General features: G+C 41.7%; 1 long non-coding RNA gene across 1 annotated transcript; it reads right to left on the bottom strand.

Moving 5' to 3' along the window:
* Positions 1 to 305: 305 nt before the first annotated feature.
* On the bottom strand, positions 306 to 5,118 carry LOC309691742. Its single transcript, XR_014272104.1, has 3 exons — positions 4,983 to 5,118; positions 1,594 to 1,679; positions 306 to 1,458 (listed from the first exon to the last, which is right to left on the bottom strand). It is a non-coding gene; the product is annotated as an uncharacterized lncRNA (long non-coding RNA).
* Between the last annotated feature and the right edge of the window lie 16,187 nt (positions 5,119 to 21,305).

The following is a 21,305-nucleotide window of genomic DNA, read 5'->3' as shown; positions in this document are numbered from 1 at the left end:
TCCTTGAGACTGTTGAAAGATGAAACGCATGAGTTACTAAAGTGAAAGGAAGAAGCAATTGTGTTGACGGGTATCTTTTGTAACTGGGAGGTTGAGGATCAGACGGCTTGGAGTTGCCTGCTACCACTAACGTTCTGAAGTTTCAATTGTCTTTATTTGCAAATCATTCACTATAAATAAACACAATGAACTTAGACATCGTGTCTGCATTTTGTGTCCATTCAGGAAAACAACTCAGACATGACACATTGGCAATTTATTTAGGCCAAATGAGATAATATAAAGATACCTTAAAGCATATTGTTTTCATTTTCTGTTTTGCAGAATAAGAAGGACTTTCCAAATTACAGAAGATATTGGCCTTTGCAACAAGAGCAACTATGGTGCCACCTACTGACTTTTTCCCAGCACCCTCCATTGAGTTATTCACAGAGGAGATGACTGCTTTGTGTCGCCAAGCGAGTAGTTTCCCTCTTGGCGACACGTTTGTTAACTGCATTAGGTTGCCAGCACTTTGTATCCTGAATACCCAGAGTGAACCTCTCATAAGTTATACTAAACGTGAGGTTTTGTAGCTAAGAGGAGTTACTCACACGCATAGGCATTAGTTCATTTTTATTCAAATTTATCCTATATCAAAAGAAGGATGGATTTTTCTTGACCATTCTCTCCAGACTGCAGTGATCCCTGATGCTTGTGACAGAAACTTTCTCAGAGTTTCTCTGAACACACAGTATGTTGTACATCCTCCAAATTTTAGTTATTCTTTAAAGTAAAATACAAAGGAATGCTTTCAAATTCTGTCTTGCCAATGAACTGGAAAGGTGACCTTGAGTACAACAGAATCACTCATAATAACAAGTTCTGCCAGTAATATCTGACAGACAATTGATTTTCCCGATTTGAGGGACAGTATTCATGCACTTGGTATGCTTCACTCACTTTTCTTTGTCTATATAAGCAAGAAGCCAGCTTTACAGTTTTTGGTTACCAGGCTTGTCAGAGTGACCTCTGCTTCTCGAGCTGAAGAACTGATAACGCCTCTTACAAATCTGTGACAAATCAAATTTCCTGGTTTGAGATTTCTATTATACTTTTCAAGTTGACACTCACACCAAGAGCACATTTCCAATTCTCATATTTATGTAAAATACAGGCAAAGGTGTGGAATTACAAAGCTGGTTGTAATTTAATCTTCTTTTTTACTCAGAAATTCTTTTCTTGAATTGTAAATTGATGGCTTGCTTTATTTCAAGACATGTGAAGAGGCAGTATGACAGTTCAGTCATACTGCTGCTTCACATTATGTTAAACCAAATACATCCTTGAATTGTTGTCTTTATTCAGTCACTTTTGACTTCTGTCCATGCAAAGCTTTTATGGGCCAACTCTCACTTGTTGAATATTTGTCACAGAGAGACTGTGGGCTGTTCCATTCAGGATCTGGTTGCTAAAAAACTAAAAAGAGAGAAAACACAAAGACTAAACATCTAAATATTTACTTCAGTTTCAAAAGCAAGTTTAAATAATCCACAAAGAAAACAAATTTTAAATATATTATATGAATATAATAATATAATTTTATAGGCATACCTCTTCAATAAGTTTAATGATGGTTGCATTGCTGACCTCTCCGTAGGTAGTTATCCTCATCTTCATATGTGCCAGTGCTTGCAGGGCTTTAGAGTTTGAAAACATTGCATTTAGAAGTCAATAATAAAATAATATAAAGAATATACATTTTTAAAATGCAATTCAGTCTCACTTTGTGACACACTTCTGGTTCTTTTAGGACAATATGATTAATTAATAACCTGAAAGTACTGATTTAATTTACAGCTGAAACCCATATATATTTTTGTATTTTAAGAAACAAATGTGTTGCCATTGGCAAAAGGACAATGTAAAGATAAAGTATTTTTTTGTAACAATTTCATTTTAAAAATCTCATTCAATCTGTTGCTGAAACTGGTAAAAACTTTATGTTACTTGCATAACCTCAGTTGTCAGAGTAGCATAAGTGAGACGTCTCACTATGGGATGCACCTCCCTGTGTTTTCCTCACAAACATTTGTCTCATTCCACCAATTCTAACTAGCTGGTGAGTGGAACGACCTTAGCAGAACAACACACCTTAAGTAGCTTGTGTACTGTAAGCCTGGTTACCAATATAACAGTAATACAACAGAAAAATAGACCAGCAGCTGCATTATAGTCACCAGAGATGGGCAGTAATGCGTTACTTGTTACTGTAATCTGATTACTTTTTTCAAGTAACGAGTAAAGTAAGGGATTACTATTGCAACAACGGTAATTAGATTACTGTTACTTTCCCATAGGAACGCTGCGTTACTGCGTTACTAAAACCGTGATTTTTTTGCGAGAATGTCTCATGACAGTGACGTAAGCGAGTGCAACGTTCGTGATCCATTGTTGATCAGCTGTGTGCAGATCAACAATGGATATATCAGTGCGGGAGAGAGTATAAGCGTGCAGCGTTTAAAGTGTGGAAGTACTGACCTTACTTTGAGTTTGATTCCATAAAAAGTGACAAAAACATTAGTGTTCGTTGTGCGTGGGAAGAAAACTTATTTTTACAGCGAAAAAAAAAACCCTAAACAAGCACCACGTGCGCTACGCCGTAATGGGAAATTCACAGAGAAACTCGCGGATTCTTCCACTGACCGCTGCAGCACACCTGCACCAGGGTAAACCTCCGCCTACCCCACTCCTGCTTTACAGGTGAAAATAGAGCAAAAGGACCGTTAGTCTTTGACTTTATTTATTTTCTGCTGTGTTATACTTGCATCTATTTGAAAGACTGAGTGTAAACACAAAAAATATTTTATTTTATGGGCTGGAATGTGCAGAAAATAGGTTTAAATGTTAAACTAATTTATTCAAGTCAAAGAATGGTGCATATAATTTAATTTTTGCTTGATGCATAAAGTTAAAAGATTAAAACTGATAAAACAAGTTAAAAAAAGATACTTTTCCATTTGGTTACATTTTGTATAATGGATTATGCAGAAAAAGTAGAATTGGGCTGAAAGATCTACCACTTTATCACCTCTTCAGGTTGTAAATCGTGTTTTTAAAAAGTAACTAACTAAGTAATTAATTACTTTTGAAAATAAGTAATCAGTAATTAGTTACTGATTACTTTATAGCAGCGAACATGAAGTAAACACATTAATGCCCTTACCACTACAGCTGCCACTTCATAGTGACTTTCAGTTACGGCAGTCTGAAAGTGGTCTGCCTCTGACACGAGTGTGGTAGCTATAGATTGAGGTAGGCTGCAACTAACAGCTTTCTTTGGACATGTGAAGTAAGCAGTGCTTCTCCATGTTTCTCAGTCCCCCTCAAAATCCAGGGAGACAATGAAGGCTTTTACAGACAAAAACATGGCTGTGCCATGGACTCCCCCGTGTCACCTATTGTAGCCAACCTTTACATGGAGGTGGTGGACAGGAAGGCTCTTGGCTCTTTCAAAGGAAGAGTACCCAGCCACTGGTACAGATATGTAGACGACACCTGGGTCAAAATCAAGACACAAGAAGTGGAATCCTTCATTGCGCACATTAACGCTGTGGATAAAAACATCAAGTTCACCAGGGAAGACACAAAGGACAACTGTTTGCCTTTCCTGGACTGCGCCGTGCACATTGAAGAGAATGGCAACCTCAACATCGAAGTTTACCGGAAGCCCACACACATGGACCAGTACCTCCTGTTTGACTCCCATCACCCTCTGGAACACAAACTTGGAGTAATTAGGACCCTACACCACCGGGCAGAACATGTTCCCTCTAAGCCTGAAGGAAAAAAAGAAGGAACACACACATGTAAAGGAAGCACTCAAAACTTGCGGCTATCCTAAATGGGCGTTCTTAAAGTCACCAAAGAGGCACAGAAAAGAAGATCAGACACCAGCGAGGGAGGATAAGAAGGACTGATGCAACAACATTGTCATCCCCTATGTAGCCGGTGTATCAGAAAAACTCAGGAGGGTTTTCTCCAAGCATGACATCCCTGTGCATTTCAGACCCAGCAACACGCTCAGACAAAAACTGGTTCACCCAAAAGACAAAACGCCAAAACACAGACTTAACAATGTGGTGTATGCTGTACAGTGCAGCGAGGAATGCCCAGACCTCTACATTGGAGAGACCAAACAGCCACTTCACAAGCGCATGGCACAACATAGAAGAAGAGCCACCTCCACAGGACAAGACTCAGCTGTCCATCTGCATCTTAAGGATAAAGGACACTCTTTCGAGGATGCCAATGTTCACATTTTGGACAGAGAGGACAGATGGTTTGAAAGAGGAGTGAAAGAAGCCATCTATGTCCACTGTGAGCGACCATCTTTGAACAGAGGCGGTGGTTTACGACACCAACTCTCTGCCATCTATAATCCAGTTTTGAGTTCCCTTCCCAGACGCCTGAACGCCCACTCACATCCTGGGCCATCTGATCTCAGGAATTCGCATGATAAGGTGGGGCCAGGTTTCACAATGAACTCACCCGAAACTCTGGCTGATTGGGACCCACACCCAGTTTCACACCTTGGCTCAGGCAATTAGAGGATCATCAGGGGGTCCTTTTGTCCCTCTGTGGGGGGATACTCCCACTAGGTTTATATCTGGGACTCTCCACCATTTGACCTTAGAACTGAAGAAGCTTCTAGGATAAGAGGTGAAACGTCTTCAAGTAACTTAAAGAAGTCCAGATGCTTTTCTTTGCAAGCTCCTTTGATTATGGATCGAAATTCTAATAATGATAATAATGTATACTTTATTGATCCCCGTGGGGAAATTCCTCTCTGCATTTAACCCATTCACTCTGTGTGGTATGTTAGACATTTATTTAACAAGCATGGTGTTAACACACATTAGGATCTAATCAGCCATATGGTATCTGTTTAAGTCTCAGTGTATTATCATATGCTATATATTTTTCCAAGAAATTAGACTCACCTTTCGCTGTTGTAATGGTTGATGGTGCTGTTGTAGTGCTTGGTGGTGTTGTTGTAGCGGTGGTTGGAGGTGCTGTTGTAGTGGTTGGTGTTGTTGTTGTCGTGGTCGGAGGTGCTGTTGTAGCGGTTGTTGGAGTTGTTGTATTGGTGGTTGGTGTTGTTGTAGTGGTTGGTGTTGTTGTCGTGGTCGGAGGTGCTGTTGTAGCGGTTGGTGGTGGTGTTATAGTGGTGGTTGGTGGTGCTGGTGTAGTGGTTGGTGATGTTGTCATAGTGGTTGTTGGAGTTGTTGTAATGGTGGTTGGTGTTGTTGTAGTGGTTGGTGGTGGTGTTGTAGTGGTTGGTGGTGTTGTTATAGTGGTGGTTGGTGGTGGTGTTGTAGTGGTTGGTGGTTTTGTTGTGGTTGGAGGTACTGTTATAATGGTTTGTGTTGTTGTTGTTGTGGTCGAAGGAGCTGTTGTAGTGGTTGGTGGTACAGGTGTTGTGGTTGGGGGTGTTGTTGTAGTGGTGGTTGGAGGTGCTGTTGTAGTGGTTGTTGGTGTTGTTGTAGCGGTTGGTGGTTGTGTTGTAGTGGTGGTTGGACGTGCTGTTGTAGTGGTTGTTGGTGGTGTTGTAGTGGTTGGTGGTGTTCTTGTAATGGTGGTTGGAGGTGCTGTTGTCGTGGTTGGTGGTGTTGTTATAGTGGTGGTTGGTAATTTTGTAGTAGTTGGTGGTGTTGTTGTAGCGGTTGGTGGAGCTGTTGTCTTGGTTGTTGTAATGGTGGTTGGTGTTGTTGTAGTGGTTGGTGGTGTTGTTGTGGCTGGAGGTGCTGTTCTATTGGTTGTTGGTGTTGTTATAGTGGTGGTTGGTGTTGGTGTTGTTGTTGTGGCTGGAGGTGCTGTTGTAGTGGTGATTGGGGGTGCTGTTGTAATGGTTAGTGATGTCGTTGTCGTGGTCAAAGGTGCTGTTGTAGTGGTTGGAGGTGCTGTTGTAGTGGTGGTTGTAGTGGTGGTTGTAGTGGTTGTTGGTGGTGTTATAGTGGTTGGTGGTGTTGTTATAGTGTTGTTTGTTAATGTTGTAGTGGTTGGTGTTGTAGTAGTGGTTAGTGGTGTATTTGTAGTGATGAGTGGAGTTGCTGTTGTAGTGGTTGCTGGTGTTGTTGTTGTATTCAGTGACACTGTTGTAGTGCTTGTTGGTGCTTTTGTGGTGGTTGGAGGTGCTGTTGTAGTGGTTGGTGTTGTGAGTGTGGTTGTTGGTGGTGCTGTTGTAGTGGTTGGAGGTGCTGTTGTGGTGGTTGGAGATGCTGTTGCAGTGGTTGGTGGAGCTATTGTCATTGTCGGTGGTGCTGTTGTAGTGGTTGGTAGTGCTGTTGTAGTGGCCGGAGGTACTGTAGTAGTGGTTGAAGGTACAGTTGTTGTGGTTGGGGTTGTTGTGGTGGTTTGTGGTGCCACTGTGGTAGTCAGAGGTGCTTTTGTGCTGGTCAAAGGTGCTGTTGTAGTGGTTGGTGTTGTGAGTGTGGTTGTTGGTGGTGCTGTTGTAGTGGTCGGAGGTGCTGTTGTGGTGGTTGGAGATGCTGTTGCAGTGGTTGGTGGAGCTGTTGTCGTTGTCGGTGGTGCTGTTGTAGTGGTTGGTAGTGCTGTTGTAGTGGCTGGAGGTACTGTAGTAGTGGTTGGAGGTACAGTTGTTGTGGTTGTTGTTGTGGTGGTTTGTGGTGCCACTGTGGTAGTCGGAGGTGCTGTTGTAGTGGTTATTGGTGCTGTTGTGCTGGTCAAAGGTGCTGTTGTGGTAGTTTGTGCTGTGGTTGTGGTGGTCGGTGGTGCTGTTGTAGTGCTTGTTGGTGGTGCTGTTGTGGTGGCCGGAACTGCTGTTGTAGTGTTTGGTGTTGTGAGTGTGGTTGTCAGTGGTGCTGTTGTTGTGGTTGGTGGAGCTGTTGTGGTGGTCGGAGGTGCTGTTGTAGTTGGTGGTGGTGTCGTGGCGGTTGGAGCTGTTGTTGTAGTGGTTGGTGTTGTGAATGTGGTTGTCTGTGGTGCTGTTGTAATGGTCAGAGGTGCTGTTGTAGTGGTTGGAGGTACAGTTGTAGTGGTTGGGGTAGTCATTGTGGTTGTCAGAGGTACTGTTATGGTTATTTGTGGTGCCGCTGTGGTAGTCGCAGGTGCCGTTGTAGTGGTTGGTGGTGTTGTTGTGCTGGTCATAGGTCCTGTTGTGGTAGTTGGTGCTTTGGTTGTAGTGGTTGGTGGTGCTGATGTAGTGGTTGGTGGTGCTGTTGTTGTGGTCAGAGGCTCTGTGTTTGTAGTTGGTTCTGCCGTTGTGGTGGTCGGTGATGCTGTTGTAGTGCTTGTTGGTGCTTTTGTGGTGGTTGGAGGTGCTGTTGTAGTGGTTGGTGTTGTGAGTGTGGTTGTTGGTGGTGCTGTTGTAGTGGTCGGAGGTGCTGTTGTGGTGGTTGGAGATGCTGTTGCAGTGGTTGGTGGAGCTGTTGTCGTTGTCGGTGGTGCTGTTGTAGTGGTTGGTAGTGCTGTTGTAGTGGCTGGAGGTACTGTAGTAGTGGTTGGAGGTACAGTTGTTGTGGTTGTTGTTGTGGTGGTTTGTGGTGCCACTGTGGTAGTCGGAGGTGCTGTTGTAGTGGTTATTGGTGCTGTTGTGCTGGTCAAAGGTGCTGTTGTGGTAGTTTGTGCTGTGGTTGTGGTGGTCGGTGGTGCTGTTGTAGTGCTTGTTGGTGGTGCTGTTGTGGTGGCCGGAACTGCTGTTGTAGTGTTTGGTGTTGTGAGTGTGGTTGTCAGTGGTGCTGTTGTTGTGGTTGGTGGAGCTGTTGTGGTGGTCGGAGGTGCTGTTGTAGTTGGTGGTGGTGTCGTGGCGGTTGGAGCTGTTGTTGTAGTGGTTGGTGTTGTGAATGTGGTTGTCTGTGGTGCTGTTGTAATGGTCAGAGGTGCTGTTGTAGTGGTTGGAGGTACAGTTGTAGTGGTTGGGGTAGTCATTGTGGTTGTCAGAGGTACTGTTATGGTTATTTGTGGTGCCGCTGTGGTAGTCGCAGGTGCCGTTGTAGTGGTTGGTGGTGTTGTTGTGCTGGTCATAGGTCCTGTTGTGGTAGTTGGTGCTTTGGTTGTAGTGGTTGGTGGTGCTGATGTAGTGGTTGGTGGTGCTGTTGTTGTGGTCAGAGGCTCTGTGTTTGTAGTTGGTTCTGCCGTTGTGGTGGTCGGTGATGCTGTTGTAGTGCTTGTTGGTGCTTTTGTGGTGGTTGGAGGTGCTGTTGTAGTGGTTGGTGTTGTGAGTGTGGTTGTTGGTGGTGCTGTTGTAGTGGTCGGAGGTGCTGTTGTGGTGGTTGGAGATGCTGTTGCAGTGGTTGGTGGAGCTGTTGTCGTTGTCGGTGGTGCTGTTGTAGTGGTTGGTAGTGCTGTTGTAGTGGCTGGAGGTACTGTAGTAGTGGTTGGAGGTACAGTTGTTGTGGTTGTTGTTGTGGTGGTTTGTGGTGCCACTGTGGTAGTCGGAGGTGCTGTTGTAGTGGTTATTGGTGCTGTTGTGCTGGTCAAAGGTGCTGTTGTGGTAGTTTGTGCTGTGGTTGTGGTGGTCGGTGGTGCTGTTGTAGTGCTTGTTGGTGGTGCTGTTGTGGTGGCCGGAACTGCTGTTGTAGTGTTTGGTGTTGTGAGTGTGGTTGTCAGTGGTGCTGTTGTTGTGGTTGGTGGAGCTGTTGTGGTGGTCGGAGGTGCTGTTGTAGTTGGTGGTGGTGTCGTGGCGGTTGGAGCTGTTGTTGTAGTGGTTGGTGTTGTGAATGTGGTTGTCTGTGGTGCTGTTGTAATGGTCAGAGGTGCTGTTGTAGTGGTTGGAGGTACAGTTGTAGTGGTTGGGGTAGTCATTGTGGTTGTCAGAGGTACTGTTATGGTTATTTGTGGTGCCGCTGTGGTAGTCGCAGGTGCCGTTGTAGTGGTTGGTGGTGTTGTTGTGCTGGTCATAGGTCCTGTTGTGGTAGTTGGTGCTTTGGTTGTAGTGGTTGGTGGTGCTGATGTAGTGGTTGGTGGTGCTGTTGTTGTGGTCAGAGGCTCTGTGTTTGTAGTTGGTTCTGCCGTTGTGGTGGTCGGTGATGCTGTTGTAGTGCTTGTTGGTGCTTTTGTGGTGGTTGGTGGTGCTGTTGTTGTGGTCAGAGGCCCTGTGTTTGTAGTTGATGGTGTTGTTGTGGTGGTCAGTGGTGCTGTTGTGGTGGTTTGTGGGGCTGTTGTGGTGGTTTGTGGTGTGGTTGTGGTCGTCGAAGGTTCTGTTGTAGTGGTTGGTGGTGTTGTTGTGGTGGTCGGCGATGCTGTTGTAGTGGTTGGTAGTTCTGTTGTCATAGTTGGAGGTGTTGTTGTTGTGGATGTCGGATGTCCACTTGCAGTTGTTGGTAGTGCCGTTGTGGTGTTTGTTGCTCCTGTTGTAGTGGTGGTTGCTGGCGTTGTGCTTTGTGCTGTCGTCATGACTGTTGATGCAAAAGTTTATTCTTATTTTTTAAATAGTTTTGAAGAGCGCCATAAATTAGTTTGACTTCCCAGCCCTAACACAAACTTTTACTTCATCACTACAGTTTTCATGTTGTACTGTGCGTATTATAGTAGACTAAAGCAATGGAACCGCTTTACTAATTATCCCTTTCATGCATTAATTCTGACAACCTCCATATATGTATATTAAGGATTGCACATACATATAAAATATATTTTACTGTAAAAACCTTGGTTGGAACCATACTGAATTTAACTAGATAAACATAAATACACACACACACACACACATACATATATATACATACATATATATTACGGGTGCAACGATATTCGTATCGATATTGAACCGTTCAATACAGTGCTTTCGGTTCGGTACGCATATGTTTCGAACAATACAACATTTGTAATTTATTTTATCAACTTTCCTTCTGACGATGCTGTCTGTGTGGAGCGCTCAGTGAATCTGCATTCGACTACTCCGCCTAGGCTGCACTGTCGAGCGCAGATCCACTGAGCGCTCCACACAGACAGCATAGTCAGAAGGAAGAGCGCAGGGCAAGCTAGCGAGACAGAAGTTAAGCTCTCCTTGCAACATGGCAAATTGAACCTCCCCCACCCTCATTCAGATCTGGCGTTTGGAATTATTTTGGTTTTCATGTGACGTATGACCCTGAAGGTAAGCGCGTCATGGACTAAAGTAAAACAGTATGTTGGATGTGCCACGCAATGCTCAATTACATGGGTGGGAGCTAGTGTGTTAGCGCAGTTAGCTCGTTAACGTGTTGGCCGTCTAGCCCCATGCACGGGGCTATCAGGGGTAGCTCGTTAACGGAGATTTGCCGTGTTGTGGCGTTAAGGTCATTTTAACGAGGTGAACCTGAAAGCACTAGTGAGAACACAACGAATATGACTGCACATTTACGCCGACATCATCCTAGTGCAAAGACAAAAACAACAAGCAAGCATGCTACAAACTTTACCCGAGTCATTTAGACAGCCGTTAGCACATGATTCTCCTTATGGGGACCTGATATGTTTAATATGCTGCTGAGAATATAGCCCAGAAGAAGCGGATAGTATAGCTTTTATTTTAGAAAGAGCCATTTCTCTGTAATAAACTCTCTTTTCCAAAGATGAGTGATTCCTCAATCAGATACAGGGCTCGCAATATCGCTAGCCCGACGTCCAGGGGCTAGCGATTTTTTCCAGTCGGGTACCAAAATCTATCTCTGCCCTGCCCGTCGGGCTATTGTAGGAAGGAAAAATATATGTCAATGCTTTTGCATTCTTTCAGAAATGCAGCTGGGTAACTATGTCATTGGCATCGGTGAGCCACTGTCAATATGTGACATATAGAAATCGCGTTTGAATTTGCGCTTGTTTTTTTGCTTTCACTTTGCAATCGCGTGAACTGTGTATAGAGAGCGACAGCACTGATTGGTGAGTGATGATAATTTGTGCACCAATTCCTCTGACATCATCTTATTAATCGTTAGCTTACTATGCAAATATGACAAGTGAAATCTCCCGCAGCAAGCTTAAACATGTGAGAGGTTGATCGCGCAGAGAATCGCTGAGCTTATGTGAGTGCGTGTGTAAAAGCAGCAGGATATATATTTCAGTTATGCTGAGCCAAATAAGACAGGTCAGGGTGAAGAAGTGACAGCCAAAGAAAAGCTTACCACAAAACGGAAAAGTTATGACAAATCAGACTATAAGGCAAAAAGAAAGTGCAGCTTTATGGTTTCATGGACAAAAGAATTTCTGTGGCTGCGATATGATGAGCTAAATAACCAGGGGTGCACATAAGTGGTCCGCAGGTGCGCATTCGCTGTCAAAATAAAAAACACGCACAAGGGTTAGGGTTAAATTTAAAAACTGTACTTTTGAGTTAAAATATATATTTATAATTTTAATAAATGACAAATTAAAAAGGCATGAACATTTTATTTTGTATCGAAAAAATATCGAACCGTGACACCAAAGTATCGAACCGAACCGAAGCGTGAATTTTGTGTATCGTTGCACCCCTAATATATATATATATATATATATATATATATATATATATATATATATATATATATATATATATGAAGAGAGAGAGTATGCATAGTATGCCGCTGGGACTGGATCACCGAAGGCTCGTTGCACCCCACAGTCAGGCAGCAGTTCCTCCAACTGTGGACTAAGCAGACAATTGTAGGCACCTGTGAGGTGTGGGCTTACACACGTTTCTTTTTCTCCTGCTCACCTTTTGTGCGTCGTTCTTTTGTCTCTGCACTCACTATCCCCTTTAACAGGTAAGCCTGGCGGCTGATAGGCCACCTCGGGGAACGCCCCCACCTCACAGGTGCCTACAATTGTCTGCTTAGTCCACAGTGGATTAGAAGAATATTGTGCAACAACACTAAAATACATAATATAAATATGAGGATAAAACCATGCAATATAAATATCACAATCAAATCATGCAAATGAAATCAACACTATGTACCAGTACACAGATTGATAAAACATAAAAACACAGATTTCCACTGTGTGACATTTACTCGCACTGTTGTAACTGGAGCCTCGTCGTCTTGTCTCTCTTTATACTGTACTGTTTATAGCGGAGATGACAATAAAGTTTACTTTGACTTCAGCACAGCAGCAAGCAGGCGCACCGAGGGCTCTCGCGCTCACTTTGTAGAGTTTCGAAAAAACATCGGTGCAAATTATAAGTCTGTATCATAATGTCTGGTGTTTTCGTGTTTGTTGGTTTGTTTTTATTTTGTTTTATTTTGCGAGTTGGTTATTAGATGCTGCTCCAGCCAGCCAGTAAATCCCCTGCCAACCCGCTACTGGAGGTTGTCATAATTCATCCATGACAGGGTTAAATAACAATAATTGCAATGAAAATAACGTTGAAAGACCAGTGGGTGGCAGGGTATAGAGTGACACATGAGTGTCCAATGTAGTAGTTTATGTGCATGTATACATTCAACACTAACACAAATACAAGGAAACAGTCTTTGAATAGCTGTTCACGGTAGTGACCACTATGCGTGAAAAGGTTAATAATACCCTCTATATTATAATTTGATATGTTTGCTCCATGTATAATTTTAACTACTTCCTTTATTTTATTTTAATGTATAAATGCCACAAGAAATTGTCTACCAGTCATATTAAACAATGCTGATCAGTCTTTTTACCATTTTATTTATATGGAATCTTTTGGTTTTCTTTGCACTTCCCTTTCGTCTCCATGGATATTGTCCAAAATGTATTATCCAGAATGCAATCTAGAGCTGTTGATCCATCCATCTCCGACCCAATTTACTAAGGTACTGTATTATTTTATACATGTAACCTAAATGTGCATTGGGTATGATACTTTCTTCTAGCTCTAGTGCATGTACTTACCCTGTCGTTACTCAGTACTTTGAAATGGCTAACAGCTAAACAACAATTCAGTCCAGGTTTGAGCTTATTTGTGGAAATATGGAATAAATATGGAAGTCGTCTGGACAGTTGACATTTTGTTTTTATGAGAATATTAATTATTTTTTGAGGATGCACTGAAAGCATGCAGTTATCCTGGAACATTTATTTACTTTAAAATAAATATAATTTAGTTCTTACTATCCCACAAACAATGATACAGATATGACTTGTAATAACTACTTACTCTGTGCTGCATGAAAATGTCCAAGCAGTATTATCCAGCAAATAATTTTTCTTTCCATGATGGTTGTAGTTACTTCTCACTGCTCTCAGCACAGACTGTTTTTATGTCTGATTGTGCATTGTACTTAGATCATGAAATGCTCCTCCCTCCACTATTCAAAGGAATGTTTAAGGATTTGTGACAGAGACAACGTTCATAGAAACCGAAAACAATAGGTATGTGCACGGGAAAATACATATCTGTGTAATGTAGGACAAATTCATTTTTACTTTTTAATTATTTATTAATATTATCACACACTTACACTATAGGCCTTGCAGCATCACAGGGTGGCAGTCCAGTTTCAACAGTTAATGTCACTACAATCTCTACAAGTTTAACTTAGTTTGCCGTATCTGGTAGTGTCTGATTTGTAGCGTCTTCATGATCTTATTAAGTAAAATTCTCATTCTTATTGTAGGCTATGAATGGAAGCACTCTGTAGGAGTACATCACTTAGTGTTTATGAGTCATAGGCAAAGGGTTGTATTTGAATTTAACAAAGACACAATTAGTAACACAAAAAAGAATATAAATTGTGAATTGTAGATTAGATTTAAGAAATCCCAACAGTTTGTGTACATGCAGTCAAATTAGTTGTTTTATTTTGACCTTACTGCTGGTGGGTGGGTATAAAATGAAACTGAAAGTATGCAGCTAAAGCTAATTCCTAAACCCAGAATTTTGAAAGCACAACTGGGTTAATGTGTTAGTGCTGTCAGCCAACTAAAATGCCATTGCAGTTAGCAACTAAAGCTATTCGTGTGGCAGTCAAACAGGTTTTTCATTGTGTGCTGGGATTTTTCCTTTCATAATGACTTTTAATCAAATAGAAAGTTTGTTACAATCAACTTTGTTAATTCTATCTGTTTTCTTTTATTTATAGCTACATTCATTCCGTGATGTGCCAAGTGTGTTCAGTTGGTGAACCAGTTTAGCACCCAGACTCTTCAACTACAAACAATGATCAAATCACCTCAATTATACTTATCTAACTAACCTACTCTGAGTTAATGCTGATTCTGTTCTCATCTTTGGTAAGGAGAGGTCGGAGGAAGGATGACCACAACTGGATCAGAAGATGCACTTATCCCCATGTACTGTGTTGATTACAATCACAGAACAGGAAAGCAGCATCCCCTGGGCATTCAGTGAAAGTACAATGTAAATCTTTCTGAGTTAACCCCATCTAACATGGCAAAAATGAGCAGGGAGGACAATGAAAAACATGCAACCAATTTGCAGGTTCAAAGGTCAGGCTGGGTCAGTCCGTCTAGTGTCTCTGGAACCTTCAATGTCTTGAGTCCAAGCTTCAGAACTGCTGATTTCGCAGAAGACAAAAGGGAAGAGAAAGCTTTTTTCCACATACGTGATTTAAAACAGAGTTTAAACCTTGAACTTTAAAATCACTTCACTTTTTAAAGTTGCATCTTTTCTATAACAGAGAGAAAATTCCACCACATTTAAACATTTGGTCAGACGTGATAATAATTTACTACATGTTTCATTTAGTTTAAATACTCTTACTTCAGTTACACATACACGTTTCATTAAGAATAAAAATGCTTTATTATTGGAAAATAGGGAAAATCTCTGTTTTAGCACTTTGATCATTTTTATTCACATAAGGCTCTCAGCTATGATGAGAAAGGTCAGACAGGGACAACTTCAGTCTTATCAAACTCGCGTTTGATCCACGATGTGAAGTTGAAACAAAGTTGGTGAACTGGTGTGCTTATTTCTCAAATTATATGAATGTTTCTAAACTTGTTTTTCTAATACTCATTTTATTAATTTACTGTAAGTAAATAATAAATTGGACTGATAATTCATGTTAGAACATATATTAATATTTAGGATACAGTGTAGATTTATAGGCTGAAATCAAAATGGTGGAACATGTGTTGACGGTAAAGAAAAAGTAAACATATGTTTTATGTCATGGCCCCCGTGTCTACCCGGGTGGCTCTGCAAGGCTACATGTTTTGTTTTGTTTTTGCTCTCTCTCTCTCATTGCTCTGCCTGGGTGGTGCTCACTGTTATCTTCTGCTTCTTTGGCCCATGCTCCTGCTCATAATCACACACCGGTGATACATCATGTTCTCGGGCAACTTCTTAAGGCACTGGCTCTGAGCTGGACTTTGAGTTTTGATACGTTAGTGTAAATCCAGCTTGGTGAATTCTAGTATGTTCATGTGTGTACCTATTCATGACTCTGTGCTTAGACTCCCCGAACCTTGGAACCTTAAGCGTGGATTTGGGCAGTTTGAAGTGGCATGTGTGGGATCTCTCAAACAGAGCGAACGAGTGAGAAGGATCGGTTTCTCTTCCTCGAATCTTTCCTGTGGACCACTGGAACCCCTGGCTTTCCCCCACCTATGTTCTGCACCTGGTGTTTTTGTGTAAATAAAAGAACTTTTAACTTGTGATTCTAGTCTGTGCCTGAGTCTGATCCGCTTGCCGCAACAATTCAAGTAATAGACTGTATGTCATGGTTACATCATATAGTAAATATGTTAAAATAAATAAGAAGCCATACTGGCTCGGACGTCACCCGGATTAACAAGGTTCATGTCAGGTGTTGAGGAACCAAGGCACCCTGATGAGAAGTGGACTACTGGAACAAGATGGGGAAGAGTGTCACAGAACACGGAGTGTTCAGGTAACAGGACCCCAAAAGCGGACTCAGCACACCGCAGCTCAGAACTATGTACAAGTTTTATTTAACTGAGGAATATTTTTAACATAGCTAAGGAAATGAAAAACTAAGGCTCATGCCACGGGGGTAAACGAGGAGCGTGGAGCCCAGGAGCGCCGTAATCGGGACTGTGGGGAAACTGCAACAGAAAGGGGAGACACAGTTAACAGCACGCAGGTTGTCAAGAAATGAACAGCTAGACTTCATAAGTTGCCGAGGCTTACAGGTAGAGCAGGACCGTGGAGCTTGGAGGGGAGAGGCGCCCGTGAAGGGAATCCTAGGGAGGGAGGCAGTCAGGCAGGAGGACAGACAGGCCACAGGCTTCCACGCCGAATGCTGGTCACACTGGGAGGAGACTTACGGACTGGCGAGGAGAAGCCGTCAGAGCTGGCTGAAGTAGTCCTCCGGTGATTGCCTCAGATGAGACGCAGGTGGTTAGGAGGCGGCCCAGCCCAAGGGTGTGGCCACCGCAGCCTCCCACGGCTCCCTGGATGCCGAGCCACGGGCTGTGACAAAGGGACGAAAATAGGGTGCTGTTGGAATGCTACTAGGCAAGTAGCCCCAGCAGAACAGGTTACATGAATTGGAGCACTAGGTGGAGTGACTCCCAAGCTAGGCAAGTAGCTGCAGCACATCCCGGAAACAACATCCGAGCTGTCAGTCCAGAAAAGTGCAGTCCTAGGAACAGTAAAGATAGTGTGCAGGACGCTCAAGCTCCCAGGCCTCTGATAGAGGACCTGAGCCTGAAGGATAGACTGCCCGCAGGGGTAAGAGGGGAATATATCTTCCATCCATCCATCCATCCATCCATTTGCTTCCGCTTATCCTTTTCAGGGTCGCGGGGGGCGCTGGAGCCTATCTCAGCTGTCATAGGGCGAGAGGCGGGGTACACCCTGGACAGGTCGGCAGTCTGTCGCAGGGCTAACACACAGAGACAGACAACCATTCGCACTCACATTCACTCCCGCATTCACACCTATGGGCAATTTAGATTGTTCAATTAACCTATCCCCACAAAGTGCATGTCTTTGGACTGTGGGAGGAATCTTTTTTTAATTATATACATAAATGACCCCTTCTGTTTACCTAACTAACAATTTGGTCTATGGAAGTGTTGCATGCAGAGGGTTGGATAGTGTTCTGCTGTCTGCATTTCAGCATTATTAGTTGACACTTGGTGTTGTTTATGATATCTAATAGTTATATTTCAGAACTAGGGAACAGCAGCATGACCATTTCAACAAGAATGCTTACTTACAACACTATTTCCAAATCAATCATGGGAAGTAGTGTGCAAACAAGGTTCAAAATCATGGTTACACAAACATGGGCACATCCTCAGTGCTTTTGAATTCCATAAGACCTGGGACAACCAAACTGTCGTGAAACACATCAAAGATAGCTTTGCTAAACCCATTTGAGAGGATGTCAAGCAAAATACTATTGTTTATTGATACTGTGTGTATTCGTGTAATGAGTGTTACAAAATGAAGAAGCCAAAGATATAAATCATTATTATTTAAAACATGAAATACACCAGTAGCGTTTTAAGGTCTGTGATACACTGAACAGAAGAAGTCACGTTAAAGGTGACGACCCTGGCACAAGCAGTGATGAATAAAATGATACTGGCAACAAGTGGATTGCCAGGAGTGTTGGTAAAAGGTGAAGAGCAAAGCAAGGAAGTGATGGGAGCAGCATTTGTGATCAAGCCTACATGGCAAGAAGTGATTACATCCCTACCATGTGTGTATGTGTTATGTGTTAGTCCCCATAGTGAAATAGTTTCTCTGCATTTAACCCATTCACCCAGTGAAGCAGTGGGCAACCACCAGTGCAGCGCCCGAGGAGCAGTGTGTAGGGACGGTACCTTGCTCAGGGGTACCTCAGGGTAGCCGTTCAGTGGAGTCGAAACCCTGACCTTTCGATCATGGGGCCACCACTCTACCTACTGAGCTATCCCTGCCCTTTAACCCTTTAGAGCCGGTCGGAGCGGGCACGCTCTGTTTTGCGTAACTATTTTTAAATCCCGGTAGCTCTGCAACCACGTAAGCTAGCGCAATAATTTCTTTTGCATATGAAACCGGAGGAGTTGTACTTACATCTTATGCCATCAGCTTGTCCTCGGTCACGGTTTCCTTCCACTTAAAGCTTTGCAAAAACTGCATAAAAAGCACTTGCAGCAACAAAAACATAATATTCCAGAAACACGCTTTGCCGATCCGATCAGCTGTTCATAACACTTCCTACGTTGGAATAGACGTCAGTGCGAACTTTTGCATGTCCGCCATTACCTGCCCGAAACCGGAAGTGACGTCATTTTCGCGGAAATGTAGTTCTTTTTACCATCAGGGCCTGAGGGCCTATACTGGTCTTTTTAAGAGTTATCTTTGACTTTATGACTTTCTGTGTCGTTTCTGGGATGCTTAGGACTCATATTGCACTGCTAGAAATAGTTTATTTTGATGCATATGCTGCTTTTTTTGCAAATTTGCAGTATAATATTTATTTTCGTTTTTCCTGCAGTATATAAAAATTGGTATATTTCAAAAATAGAACTATGAAGACACTCAAAATAAATTTCCTGTGGTAGGAAACTATTTTGTGCAACTTTCTTGTATTTACAGTTTTGAGGGATAAGCCTCTTAAATTTCTCTAACTAGAAATATATGTTAAAAAAGCAAAAACGATTTTCAGTTTTTTTGTAGTTTATTGCACTTTTTTGCAATTTATGTAATTACTATGCACTTAATGAATACATATTATTAAAATCTGGGCTATAATTGTTGTATTGATGTATAGCAACTTGAAATGCTCCCAAAAATGGCACTACAACATGTAAAAATATAATATAAGCTCTGGCGGACTTGGTTCTATGGTAGGTCTTAAAGGGTTAACCATGAGTGTTAATGATGAAGATTACTCTTCATATTTAACTCTAATGGCATCTCTTTCTGGCAGTTCTTCAGATGATAAGCATTTTAATCAAGCTATTATTGTGAGCTTGGAGAGTCACATGTGAGCAGCAAACCCACAGAATTTGAGTTTGATTATAGCTTTCCAGAAATGTCAAATCAACATAAAACTTTGGCTTTAAACCTCTGTGATGAGTATGACACATAAATTACATTAACTGGTTATCCATGACCGGTTTCTCAAATTCTGTAACATGATTACGTGGTTGATGTATTTAATTTTGTGTTTTATTTTCAGTTTTTAGTGCAGAAAAAGTGCAAGTTCAACAGATACTGCTGGAGCAAAATTAGCAAAAAAAACAGCAGTGCAAATTTAATATAAAACACGCTGCTGTGCAGAAGGAAGCCTTGCATGTCTCCAAAGGATATCTTATGATCACAACTTGATGATCTGTATACAATTCTCAGGTAAATTAGGCAAAAATGAGGAAGATGTTGATTTAGGTGGATGATCTTTTCATCTATCTCATCTAGCAACAGAAGAGCTGCTGAGCAGATGGTTGTTACCTTCTGGAGAGATTTTTTTTCCAGGATGCAGAAAGTAATTGGCAATTTAGTTTACAATAAACACATTTCTGAATTTTTTATATTACATAACATACTTGTATAACAGTGACTACACAGCTTCCATTGCTCCTTAAGTATCCTCTCAGTTGTAATAACATTTTTACATAGTTCCTTGAGACTGTTGAAAGATGAAACGCATGAGTTACTAAAGTGAAAGGAAGAAGCAATTGTGTTGACGGGTATCTTTTGTAACTGGGAGGTTGAGGATCAGACGTCTTGGAGTTGCCTGCTACCACTAACGTTCTGAAGTTTCAATTGTCTTTATTTGCAAATCATTCACTATAAATAAACACAATGAACTTAGACATCGTGTCTGCATTTTGTGTCCATTCAGGAAAACAACTCAGACATGACACATTGGCAATTTATTTAGGCCAAGTGAGATAATATAAAGATACCTTAAAGCATATTGTTTTCATTTTCTGTTTTGCAGAATAAGAAGGACTTTCCAGATTACGGAAGATATTGGCCTTTGCAACAAGAGCAACTATGGTGCCACCTACTGACTTTTTCCCAGCACGCTCCATTGAGTTATTCATAGAGGAGATGACTGCTTTTCTACAGTAGTTTCCCTCTTGGCGACACGTTTGTTAACTGCATTAGGTTGCCAGTGACCTTTCATTATTGCATTACGTAACACTTCCAGGTCTGACAGAGTATGAACACATTATGCTGTATGAGTTTTTCGTGTTTCTCTTTTGTCTTAGTCTCGCTTGGAAAAATAAAAATGCATGACCATACTTTTCCTTACTGTGTATTGCTGCCTGAAATTGCGCATTAACTTGTCAAGGTTTTAATATTTCCAAATTCGCCTGCCTCAGTCAAGTTCCTTGTCAAATAAACATAATGTATAATCTATAATGTAGCTCATTCAGTGAATCCAAAAAGTTAAAAATATTTATGTGTCTTCATACAACTCTGAGTTTAGTCTTTTAAGTAAGTATATAATAGTTTGGCTGAAGCCATCAACACAGCAATGCAGGTCCAAGCGCCACCTAATCAACTTGCAGTTGCCATCAAAATGAATCTTAAGAGATCAGAAAGCGTTACAGTCCAGCATGTTTATTCACATTATTTAGTAGCAAATTATAGTGACCTCTATTTAAACACAAATTTGATTGATGAAAATTATGTGCATGTACTTCAACAACACCACACCTCAGTGGCATAAATGATATTTTTCCACACTACATTTACCATGCACAATTGATGTTATAGATTACAATTACGATGCAAAATAATAGATTAAACAACTCAGCAGTATATACATTAGAAGACATGTAAATTAATGTACTATGAATCAGAAATATACTTAAACAAGGCAATTTCTGTTTTTTGTTGTTCATTTACCTTATGTTAATCATACATATTACCTTCAGTAATGCTTTGAATGAAGGGCCTTTAATTATACTCGAGTCTTTTTATATGTTATGTTATTACCTTTAATCGCAAGGTGACCATTTCCTTCAAACCAGTTTGTCATGTAGCGCGGTATGGCAGGAGGGATTGGACCCAAACAAAGGAATGAACCAAGGGAGACATCCTTACTGCAGTATCAAAATATCTAAACATAAAACTAAAAAAAATAGAAACACATAACTCAAACTAGGAAACTATGCCAGGAACAGAGAACTAGAAATTACCAGAAGCACGGAGGAAAAACAAGCAATGTGGGGTAACGACGCAACAGCAGACGGAGAAAAACAAAGGCCCTAAATACAGAGGAGGAACGAGGGAATGAGACAAGAGGAGAGCACAGCTGGGAGTAATCACACATAACAAGACAGGGAAGAAGGAAAACTGAAAACACTGAACATGGGACAAGGAACTATCAAAATAAAACAGGAAACACACAGACCGAAACACGCAATGGATGATTTAGGAAGAAACACAGGGAGATTTTGAAATAAATATAACCACTTAGGCAAAA

This window comes from Aulonocara stuartgranti (assembly GCF_965226115.1).
Source record: "Aulonocara stuartgranti genome assembly, chromosome: 17".
Taxonomy (NCBI): Eukaryota; Metazoa; Chordata; class Actinopteri; order Cichliformes; family Cichlidae; genus Aulonocara; species Aulonocara stuartgranti.
The sequence above is the reverse complement of the archived record's forward strand: the minus strand, read 5'-3'. Positions and strand labels throughout refer to the sequence as shown.